A 12723-nucleotide genomic window follows, 5' to 3' on the forward strand; every position below is an offset into this window, starting at 1 on the left:
ATAACCTTCTCCTTAATCTGCTCTCCATATCCTTCACTCGGCTCTGTATCCTTGGATACTGACCTGTAGGGACGTTGTATCAATAAGATGTCTAGCTTTCTGATTTCTGGTTGAGATTAGACTATGGGGAACACTGCCTAGAGATCAGAAAACCTGGAGGAGGGTGAGGGTATTTACCTACCATTTTTTTTCCCTGAGAATTTGCCATGAGCTTGTAGCATCCTTGAACTGTCAAGGACCCCTCTGCACACAGTTCTCCCTTTCTGGGTTCTGATAACTGTTCCCTCTCTTTGTTCCCCAGACTATGGGTGGTAGAGGCACTTCACAGTTTCTAACCCCTGATTCTACATCATCCCTTGTGGTTTTCCTATGCCCACATCTTTGTAAATAGTTCTTTAATTCAACTCTCCTTAAGTGGCCCAGTTTTAGCATACCATCTGTTTTCTCTCGGAATCGTGAAGGATACATAACCTATAGAATGATTCTCAGCTTTCCTGATTTGAAATGTTCCTTGAGATGTTTGTAAGCCAATTTTTATTTAAGTTTCATAAAGTCCTGATTGTTGACTGAACTTAGCCATTTTTAACCCATTGATAAATGAGGAAATTGCAGTAGGAACAAGATGGCAGAATCAATAATGGTGGCCCTGGAAATTTACATTTGGTTTGCTCAAGCTGGTATTTAAATAGTTTTTTGACTCAATGACATTCTTTGATTTTGAATTCTATCAAGTGGATTTCTGTATGGTGACAGATACCTGTTGTGCCTCTCCTCTCTGAAAGTTATAGTAGAGTACAGAACTGACTTGTGGACACAGTGGGCTAAAGAGAGGATGGAACAAATTGGCAGTAGCATTGGTGTATATACACTACCATGTGTAAAACAGAGAGCTAGTGGAAGCTGCTGTGCAGCACAGGGAGCTCAGCTCAGTGCTCTGTGATGACCTAGAAGGGTGGGATGAGGGGGTGGGAGGCAGGCTCAAGAGGGAGGGGATATATGTATACGTATAGCTGATTAACTTCATTGTACAGCAGAAGCTGACACAACATTGTAAAGCAATTATCCTCCAATAGAAAAAAGAAAAGTTACAGTAAAGGCAAATCATGTTTTGACCAGATTGTTACCACTTTTGATTGACAAAACAGCACCATTGAGACAGGGTTGGTCTAGACCTGTGAAGTAAGGGGTGCCTTCAAAGGTCTGAGGAAACCTTCATGTCTGCCCTCCCTACCTCAGTCCTCCAAAATTTTATTAACCACAGACTCATGGTTAAAATTCTCCAATAGTAGAGCTCATTCTTAAGCCTAAGACTTTGATTCTTGTTCAGATTGTACTCTCCTTGAAAGTAGTAATGCTTTAAAGTACTGGTGATAAAAAGAGACCTGAGGCAGAAGTGTTTTAGATCTTTCTGAGGAAGTTTTGATTTGGGAACAGAGAGAGAGATCTGAAGAGTTTGGATCCTAGATTCGGTCTGTAAGTGAGACGGGAGGGTGGTGGGAACAGAGGAGACACTTTCATGTGAAGTAAGTATATGTTATCAACTTTCCAGATTTGGGAATAAGATGTGGTTTAAAAAAAACTTCAGAAAACTCTTTCTCAGTTACAAAATCAGGTTCAAGGGATGCCAACTGGGAAAACATTGAAAAGCTCTTTGAGTGAACAGTTTCATTTTATCGGTCTGGCTTTTGGTATTAGACACGAATATGTATTGCAGTTCTAGTGAATAGGATCCGGTGAAGAACTGATACTAGTATTGGGCTTCCCAGATGGTGCAGTGGTAAAGAATCTGCCTGTCAATTCAGGAGACACAAGAGACATGGGTTTGATGCCTGGGTTGGCAAGATCCCCTGGAGTAGGAACCCACTCCAGTATTCTTGCCTGGAAAATTCCGTGGACAGAGGAACCTGTCAGGCTACAGTCCATGGGGTTGCAAAAAGTTGGACATGACTGAGCACGCATAGGCAGTATTCTAAGTGTTTTACATGGATTCACTAATTTGATCCTCATAACAATTCCACGAAGAAGACACTGTTATTGGTCCTTGTATTAGTTTCCTAGGGCTGTCATAACTAAGTTCTGCCAACTGGGTGGCTTAAAGAGCAGAATGTATTGTCTCACAATATGACAGCTAGCAGTTCAAAATCAAGATGTTAGGAGGGTTGGTTCCTTCTTAGAGCTATGGATGAGAATCTGTTCTGGGACTCTCCCCTAGCTTCTGGTAGCCTTAGACGTTCCCTGACTTGTAGATGCCTTTCTCAGTGTGTCATACTATCTTCTCTCTGTATACATCGAGCTCCATGTTCAAATTTCTCACTTTTATAAGGACACTAGTCATACTGGATTAGCGCTCATCTCATCTTAGTAGACCATCTACAGAGACCTTGTTTCCAGATGTCACATTCCCAGATACTGGGACTTCAGCATCTATTTGGATAGACTACAGCATCTGTTCAACCCATAATAGTACCCATTTTAAAGATGAAGAAACTGAAGCACAGAGAATTCCGCTAAGTTGCTCATCATCACAGAAAAACTAAGTGGTATTGGCAGAGTCCTTGCTATATTGCCTCTCAAAAAGGGAAGCCCAGATGCAGGAAGTCTGAATTATAATACAAGTAATGATTGCTAGGGTTGTATATGATTGAAATGTCTTACTGTCTTCTATTCTGAAGCAACTGTGGGCATGTCTTATTGTCATTTAGTTGTTGAGTCGTGTCCAACTCTTTGTGACCCCATGGACTGCAACACGCCAGACTTCCTTGTCCTTCACTATCTCCCAGAGTTTGCTCAAATTCATGTCCATTTAGTCGGTGAGGCTATGCTATCTAACCATCTCATCCTCCACCGCCCTCCCTTTCTGCCTTCAGTCTTTCTCAGTATCAAGGTCTTTTCCAGTTGGTCAGAAATGACCATGCTTTGTCAGACCTCTCCATCTTGGGTGGCCCTGCATGGCATGGCTCATAGCTTCATTGAGTTACACAAGCCCCTTTGCCACGACAAGGCTGTGGTCCATGAAGGGGGGGCATGTCTAACTAAGCCTTATAGAATGATTTTAAATTGGGATTTGCATTAGTATTATCTAAAGATATGTCTGTTTGAAGAGACTTGTTAACTGGCCCTGGAGAAGACCATTGCATGCATGCATGCCATTACGATTCCTTTTACTAGATAATCTGCTCTTTAAATTGAAACTTTAGATGAAGGCAAAATTAAAGAAAATTTGTTCATGCCTACTGTTTTTTTTTTATTGAAATGTACTTTTCATGTGGTAAAATATACATGTCCTAAATATATAATTTGATGCATATTGGTAAATATATATGCCTGTATATTAACATGAGTTTGAAGGTCTTTCACATTACTTTGTATTTTAATCAGCAGTGTAAGTTCTCAATAAAAGAGAATTTTGAACACTTGTCTGATTATATTATATTACCTTGCAGAAGTGATAGGAGGATGTAGTACATAGGCAAAGTCTAATTTCATTTTTGTTTGTTTTCATTATCTAAAGGTGCTTTTCTCCTTTTTCCTGCATTCTTTTTGTTCACTTTTTGTTCACTCATCAATCATCTTAATCTTTTTACTTTTAATTGTGTTTGTCTCTTAATTGGTTGATGGTTCCTTAGGCACCTTCCTTGGTGAATTCAATTCACAGCCTTATAAGGGTGTTTGAAGGTTGGTCCTGGTCGATTTTTTCCTACCATTGATATGAAAAGAGCAGGATTTGGGAAGCTAGAGAAGAGCTTAAGCCAAGATGGAGAAAGGAAGATCTAACAGTGAAATCTCATGTGTACAGAAGTATGGTAACCCCTGATGTTGGTAAGTCCTCTGCTTGGCAACTCTCTCTTCTCTCATGTCAAAACTTGGCACGGAGGGAGAGACGGACACATACCACTGATCTTGACAGCACCTTCCTGATCTCTGAGGATGGCTTGAAGCTCGAAGCAGTCCCTAAACGATGTTATCAGTGCCAGGTTTTTAGGTGGGGAGTAAATTCAGTCACTTCCACTTTCTGCACCCATTTCTGTGTTCCTTCTAAGAAAAATGGAATTTAAAAATAGAGTTGTTTAGAGAAACATTTGCGATCACGAATAAAACCTTTGGAAAGACAATAGAACAACCTGTCCCTTCACGTTACTGCCAGCTCCATGATTCTAGAATTCATTTTTCAAACAACGAAGTTGAGGCTCCAAGAAATAAGTGACTTGAAAAGTAATAAAACTGATGTACCTCAGAATGCTAGTGTGGGGAACAACTTTCCAGATGATAAGTTTGGTGTTGTAACGACAAATTTTGAAACAAGAAGGGAAACAGTTTTTAATGAAAAGTTCAGATTTGTTCTGGATGCCAATCCAGAAACTGTGGTATTTCAGATGTTACAAGTGCTCTGTCAATTACAGAGAGACATAAAATTTGCAATATTTTGTACTGCAGGGTAGACAGACTAATTCCCCTCAACTTTTCTATTTCCTTGTTCAAAGCTCAGCTAGAAGCATGGAGATCTGAAATGCTGCATGCCCAATCATAGCTCCCCTGTCTGTCTTAGAGTTTATATTTACCAAAGGGGGGAGATGTCCTGTGGTGAGTGGAAGTCTCATGAAAGGTGTGGCAAAGAAGGCAAAGATGCGCCATACAGTAAACCTGGGGCAGCACAGGCTGTAACAGAGGCAGCCTAAGTGCCAGTAGCCATTCCCTGAGTCAAAGATCTCTTATGACCTAGGTCTTTTCTTCTTTGCCACAGAACCTAACACAAAGGTCTGTACCTCTTCGTGCCTCATAGTCCCTCTGTAAGCATTGCTGCTAATAGATTTACTTTCATGGCCAGCCTCTGCTGTATCACAAGGTTACATCAACCAGAGAAGAACAAATCTTGTCCTAGCTTCCCTGCCAAGCCCTCAGGAGATTTGAAGCTAGGTGTTGCTACTGAAAGATCAAATAAAAGACTGTGCATTTAATCAGTTTCTGATCTTTATCCTCTCTGTATGTATAAGTATATGATAACTAGTAATGATTTATCCAAATACATCTTCATCTGAATTCCAGAAGATTTTCTAAGCAATGCTTCATCAATTCCCCAAGCAGCTTTTAACACAGATAGGAAAATGAACATGTTTTCTATGACTCATAAACAATGTGGATGCACTTGATAAGCCCGATTTTATAGAGACCATGATGTTTCCTCAGTCCTGGCAAAGTCAGTGAAATGAGTTACTTTGGAGCAAGCATTCACTAAGTAGACGATTGTATGCAAATACAGGCTTGTCAATGGATCCTTCTGATATCTGGTGACTCATACACATTGAATGCATATGGGTAATTTATGGTTCCACAGACAATTCCTTCCTCATGTTTAAAAAGTCTTTTTTATTTTGTAAAGAACAAAAGTCCAACATATAATTGTAAATTTAAGACACACACAAGCAGATAAAAGAAAATATGAAAGTCACTCTCATCATCACCTTTTCCTTGACTCCCTGCTAGTAATAACACATTGATTTGTGTATAGTTGCAGACATTTCCCCCTACATATATAAATATGTATTTTTATAAGATATAAAGTTATAAATATTATTTTGCAACTCGTTTTTATTACTTAGTAATCCATGTTGTGATATTTTAAAATATATAAATCAAGCTATGCTTTTTAGTTGCCACATACTTATTTTCAGCCTAAAAGATTTTCACTCTCCTCCAATAACTGATGTTCATCTATGCAGTTCCCAATCTCTTTCATACTGCAAACGATGCTACAATATTCCTCTGAACTGAAAGGCTACAATAAATATTCTTGTGGTATTGTTTGCAATAAGAGAAGAATTGTTACAGTTCTTCTTGGAGAAGGTTTGTGTTTCTTTAATAAAAATTCCTAAAGGAAAATTTATTTTCAAATGGGTAACTCCATGCATCATTTAGCTATTTTTGTCTAGCAGTTTGAGACTATCGTTCATTCACAAGATGACATATTGGTTTAGCAGTTCTTCCTTGGCTAGATTGAGTTATGTATCTGCAGTCAGCTGTGGGTTGGTGAGCGGTCCTGTTGATACTGGTGGGGTTCTCCCACATGTCTCGTGGATGACTAGCTCTTGGCTGGTCTAGATAATTTAGCATTTCTCCTAGAAGCCTAGTCTAGTTCTCATGGCAAGACAGAGATCAATGAGAAGAGGAATCATGCAAACATATCTTGGAGTCTTTTGTGTCAAATTTTCTACTACCCCATTGGCCAAAGCAAGCTACATGGCTGAGTCCAAGAGTATGTGTGGTAGAACACTGGACAAGGTATGAAAATTTAGGATCATTTTTGCAAGCAATTTTCACACATTAAAAATGTTTACAGATACTGCCAAATTGCCCTCCCACAGGATTTAACTAATTTTTACCACTATGAATGATGTATAAGACAATTTTGGCAACAAAGTTCAGTCTCCCATATTGAAAGATTAGGAACATAGCACAATTTTATTTCCATGACCTTTTCTCCTTCCTTTTGATTTCTGCTGTTATGTTCTAGGACCATCAACCAGATTCATTATGGTTACTGTGTTTTTTTTTTTTAACTGTATAATGTTCTTTTTAAGATTTATAACATTTACATTCTTTTTATAACCTTAATTAAAACAACTTTAGTACTTTTTTGCCTTAGGTATGATTAAAAGGGAATTAATGCTTGCTGTTAGTTTTTTCATAAAGCAATTTTCTTATTCCTGAGCATGCAATTTTGAACTATATCTTAGTTGGATGAAATTTTATTAGGCAGGTTTGTAAAACATGGTCATGAGCTTTATATTTTCTAAGGTCATTCACATCTAACAATCCCTTTTTTTGCTTTTATGCATGAATAAGCCAAGGATAAATTATTGGGTCACATTTTCCCCCTTATTTATCTACTACCTTCTGGAATTGAATATTCCTATAGAGAACTTTAAGATAGACATTATTTTTTCCTCATTCATTCATTTAACACATATTTATTGAGCTTCTACCATGTGGCAAGCACTACTCCAGATACTGAGAAAACAGAAATAAAACACACACACACACACACACACACAAATATCTCTGTTCTCCTGGAACTTAAATTTTAGGGAGGCCACGTATAATGGGGCTTCCCTGGTGGCGCTAGTAGTGAACAATCTACCTGCCAATGCAGGAGAAGCAGGAGACAAAGGTTCAATCTGTGGATTGGGAAGATCACCTGGAGTAGGAGATGGCAGCCCACTTCAGTATTCTTTCCTGGAAAATTGCCATGGACAGAGGAGTCTGGGGGACAGCTACATAGTCCATGGGATTGCAAAGAGTCAGACATGACTGAGCATGCACACAGCATCAGCAGCATCATAGGCAATAAACAAAATGAATATGTAAATGATTTCTTTAAATTTCTTATTATATTATCTCTTCTCTGACATCTTATTTCACAGGTCATTTTCTATCATAGTGCAAGTGTAAAAGACCCTGTTATTTCTTGGAATGTGCCTTATCCTGGAATACTATTATGTATAGTTTTAAAGGAATATAGAATACTAAAAACCTATATATATAAATATATATGTCATATATTTATATATATGTCATATATATATATGCTATATATATTTATATACATTATACATATATTTATATATGTTATATATATATTTATATATGCTATATATATTTATATATATGTATATAAAGCTAGTTTCGCTTTAGTATTTTTGCATTGTTGATAAGCCATTTGTTTTCAGGCTTTTCACTTTTGAAAGGGGATGGCACTTTCCAGGTCTTCTCATGCCCCAGACAGTCTGTGTGCATTATCTTTTAGTCCCTTCTGTTTTTATCTGGGCCCTTTTTGCACCCTCATCTCATAATGTGAGCTTGAGGCAAGGCACTGATGGTGTAATGTTCTCTCCTTCTGTGTCTGCGAGTAGGGGTATAGTTTCTGGGAAGAAGACTTACCAGCAGGGATCTCAATGCTGTTTCGCTTCTTTCTCCATAGTTCTATTAAGGAAATTTCTGGGGGCATTTCTGCTCCAGTGGAAGGTGGACTGGGTTTCCCACCTTAGGTATATTGGTATATTGCTGGCATAGTGAGTGGGTTTGGTGGTTCTTCTGGCTTCTAGGAGTCACTGTTCTGTGCATTGGAGAAGAGTGTCTTGAAGAACATTCCATATTTTCTACCTCTATAGTTCCTATATCACCGAGTTAAGTTGGTCTCACGTTGGGGGTATCAGTGAAGATTCTCTGAATTTGTTTTCTTCTTTTATTCCCTGTGAGGAATAAGAAGTCATCACTATGTTACCTCTGCTAGTGCATTTTCTGTTCCACTTGTTCTATTGCTGGGTGAGACTTTTTTTAAAGTTAATTTTTACTAGAGTATAGCTGCTTTACAATGTTATGTTGATTTCTGTTATATAGTAAAGTAAATCAGTTATACGTATATGTACATATATCCTCTCTTTTGTAGATATCCTACCCATATAAGTCACCACAGCGCACTGAGTATGAGAGAGACTTTTAAACGATTGTTTGAATTAAGCTTCCTTTACTTATTTCACCATTTATCATATGTTTGTACTTTCTTCTTCTTTTTTAAAAAAATTTTTTGGAGGATAACATATGAGTCTATACTTTTCTTCCACCTTTCTGCATGTTGTTTGCATGTGTTTAATTTCCCTGGTGGCTCAGAGGTTAAAGCATCTGCCTCCAATGCAGGAGACCCGGGTTCAATCCCTGGGTCAGGAAGATCTCCTGGAGAAGGAAATGGCAACCCACTCCAGTATTCTTGCCTGGAGAATCCCATGGACGGAGGAGCCTGGTGGGCTACAGTCCATGGGGTCGCAAAGAGTCAGACAGGACTGAGCGACTTCACTTCACTTCAATTTCCTTGCAAAGCTCTTAATAAAATTTTCTTTTGTGGCCAGTTTAAAATCTCATCACTATTTGAGGCTCCATGATGGCTATCCTAACCATGTGACAGCTATCATATGCATCAGAGGAAGTGTACCTATGTACAGTCAACATTAGTTAAGGTTCCTCAGTAAATGGGATACTTCAGGCAGCTTGTATCATTTCTCTTAAACTTATTTCTTCATCTTTGACCCCAAAATATGTTGAAAAATAACTTGATAATTCAATTTCTCTCTTGCTGAATTCTTTCAATTTCAAAATCTTATTTTTTCTAGCTGAAGTAAAAAACAAGGAGCCTGATTGTGGGTGTCTAGAAAATGGTGTCCTGAGGTATACATCCTAGGGCTGCTGTAACAAATGGTTATAAGCCAAGTATCTTGAAACAACAGAGGTTTATTCTCATACTTATGGAGAGTATAAGTTCAAAATCAGGGTGTCAGGAAGGCATGTTGTCTCTGAAGACTCTGAGGAAGAGTCTGTTCTTGCCTCTTCCTAGCTTCTGGATGTCGTCGTCTTGACTCTCCTTGGCTTGCGTCCGATCCCTCAGTCCCTGTCTCCACATGGTCTTCTTCCGTGTATCTGTGTCTCTATATGTCTCGTCGTCTTGACTCTCCTTGGCTTGTGTCCGGTCCCTCAGTCCCTGTCTCCACATGGTCTTCTTCCGTGTATCTGTGTCTCTGTGTCCTCTCCTCTTGTAAAGTCCTTGTTAGTCAGCCCTAACCCAGTGTAACCTCATCTTTACCAACTGCACCTTCAAAGACCTTATTTCCAAATAAGGTCACATTCGGAGGTTCTGGGTAGACGTGAGTTGGGGGGACATTATTCAACCTAATACAGCAGGAATTGCAGCAGTTAGTGTGTAGAGAGTGAACCCGTCAGGAATAAGGATCATATATTAATAAGTTGGTATATTTAAGGGTACCAGTGAAAGAAGATTATAAACCACGGTTTATCCTTTCTGTGCAACCAACTACCGAATGTATCTCCAAGGCTTGACTCAGATATCTTCAGATCTGGGTTGTAATTAGGGGTCAATGATGGAAAGATCAAGAAAGGTGCTATAAAAGAAAGGACTTTCCATTTGACAACAAGTCCATTTATTTCTTGGAGTGTAAAAGTGAGAGGTTAGATCCTAATTCAAGAGAGGATCTACAAAGTGGGAACTTCTCTGTAGCAAATGCATGAGGAAACTGAAATGGTTGGATATCGGTTTGAATGATTCCTTTCCAAGTACCTCTGGTTGAAGCAGTATCTCTCCATTCATAGCTCAGGTCAAGAACTGTATTTGCCTTTCTTCTGGGAGAGTTAGCTTCGTCTTCAGCTTTTCCATGGACCAGACTTGGGAGTGGGTAGAGTAATGGAGTGAGAGCGAGCACAGTGGTTGGGAGAGTGTGGAAACTAGCGCTTAGCATTCTGTCTCCAAAAAGTAGACATTCATGATTGGCACCTTAGCCACTATCCTCTAATCCCACCCTCCTCTGATTGCCCCTGCCAGTGTAGAAAAGGTGATTGAATACTGTGACTTCTTGCTTGAGCTTAGAGTTTTTTCAAAGCTCCAGAGCTGCTGAGAACATTCTACCTAGTAGGGAAAAAGTATTGACTAAGTTGTCTCACTTACATTAAAAAGTTGATTCTATTTGAAAAATGAAGTATACTGTTGGTTGGTTAAGAGTAAGAATTTTTTAGTCGCTTGAATTTCAGAAACCTCCTGATCAGGAAATAATAATAATGGCATTAAAAACTACATTTGCAGAATAATGCCACTTGCAGCAACATGGATGGACCTAGAGATTATCATACCAAGTGAAGTAGTCAGACAGGGACGAATATTATATGTTAGCACTTATATGTGAAATCTAAAAAGTAATAGAAATGAATGTATATATAAAACAGAAATAGACTCCCAGACATAGAAAACAAACTTATGGTTACCAAAGGAGAAATGTTGGGGGAGGAATAAGTTAGGAGTTTGGGATTAACAGATACAAACTACTATTTATATATAAAACAGATAAACAATAAGGTCCTACTGTGCAGAACCGGGAACTGTAGTCAATATCTTACTATAAACTATAATGGAAAGGAATATAAAAAGTTTTGTGTACATATGTGTGTATATATATATATATACATCACTTTAGTATTATAGTAGAAACTAACACAGCATTGCAAGTCAACTGTACTTCAATTAAAAATTTTTATAAAACCATGCATTCCCTATTTCACTTACCCTTTATTATTTGTCTGAGACTTGACCATAAAGACAAAATATAGATCTGGCACAGAGTGATGTTCTGCCACCAAATTGGTTATTTCAGCTGCTTGAGGCAGAGAAATCTGCTTCTAAACCAAGTTCCATGTGGCAGGACTCCCTCCTTGTTTATACTTTATAAGTGGAAAAAAAAGCCCAACCAAACACTTTCAGTTGCCAAGGAAACAATATCTTCTTTTGAAAGGAGGGGGAAACATGTGAGTTCTCCCAACTTTTTGGCTCATTGCAGGTTGGTGCCAATGATCCTGAGTAAGTAGTTTGTTAAACAATAGGGCCCTGCTGTCCTTTCCATGGATGGGAACTGTACATGGAGAAACAAATCCAGTACTAACAGATGATTTCATTGAAAGTATCTCCTCTGCCTAAGTAGGTGGCTTTACCCTCTATCTGTCCTCTGCTCTCCCCTCCCCACTGCTTAAGCGAACACCTTAGAGGACAGAACATGTGTGGCTACAGGGTCAGCTCAGATTAGTGCAATTCAAAAATATACACTTTGAGTTTTATTTTTCTAGCTCTTGAACAGCTAATAATTTAGAGACAGGCTGAAAAACTACGGTTCCCTATAGATGAGTTTTTCTTAATTAATTGACTTTACACAGTCTCCAAAGATAACTCTGCTTGTTATTCTTCTGTAGTCAGAAGATATCCCTTGGCCATGTGAACCGTGGGAGAAAGCAAGAAGAGCTTCTTTTCAACCTTGAAGATCAGTTATTCTAAGCATCAGGACCAAAGCTTGAATTGGTCATGGACTTCCTATGCTGCTGCTGCTGCTGCTAAATCGCGTCAGTCGTGTCTGACTCTGTGCGACCCCATAGATGGCAGCCCACCAGGCTCCTCCGTCCCTGGGATTCTCCAGGCAAGAATACTGGAGTGGGTTGCCATTTCCTCCTCCAGTGCATGAAAGCGAAAAGTGGAAGTGAAGTCGCGCAGTCGTGTCCGACTCTTCGCGACCTCATGGGCTGCAGCCTACCAGGCTCCTCCGTCCATGGGGTTTCCCAGGCAAGAGTACTGGAGTGGGGTGCCATTGCCTTCTCTGGGACTTCCTATAAAATGATACTATTTCCTCTTCAAATATGAAATAGTATGAAGCCTCTGGTGAGGGAAAGATGATTACATCCTGACTGTATTTTCATCAAGCTTTGATTTAGCAACAAATTATGCAAGCGTTATTAGAGAACATGGCAAGCTTATTAAGCATTGAGATCTGTCTTTAAATAATGAAATAAAAAGACTTCAGGAAGTATTAGAAAAGCTTTCTCTAGTGTTCATCTGGCCTCTGATATAGTGCTGAGTATATGTTAAACATGCAATAAAAACTTCAATGATTGAGTGGCTCTGAGATTATTACACTGTAGAAAGTCATTAGAAATGAGTGGTCATTGAGAAAGGAGATAAAAATTAAAAGAAGACTGAGAATAATTCAAAAAACGAGGTCTTTGCTTTTGATGAATTGATGTGGAAATTCTTATACATTCCTTGGGGTTTCCCTGGTGGCTCAGATGGTAAAGAATCTGCCTGCAATGCAGGAGACCCGGGTTTGATCCCTGGGTTGGGACGATCCCCTG

General features: G+C 39.0%; 1 non-coding gene across 1 annotated transcript; it reads left to right on the top strand.

Moving 5' to 3' along the window:
* Nucleotides 1–8649: 8649 nt before the first annotated feature.
* Nucleotides 8650–8722, top strand: TRNAW-CCA (transfer RNA tryptophan (anticodon CCA)). The gene has a single exon. It is a non-coding gene; the product is annotated as a tRNA-Trp (tRNA).
* Nucleotides 8723–12723: the final 4001 nt, after the last annotated feature.

The sequence above is a fragment of the Giraffa tippelskirchi genome, chromosome 11, assembly GCF_054371585.1.
Source record: "Giraffa tippelskirchi isolate mGirTip1 chromosome 11, T2T-mGirTip1v1.2.pri, whole genome shotgun sequence".
In the NCBI taxonomy this organism is placed as follows: Eukaryota; Metazoa; Chordata; class Mammalia; order Artiodactyla; family Giraffidae; genus Giraffa; species Giraffa tippelskirchi.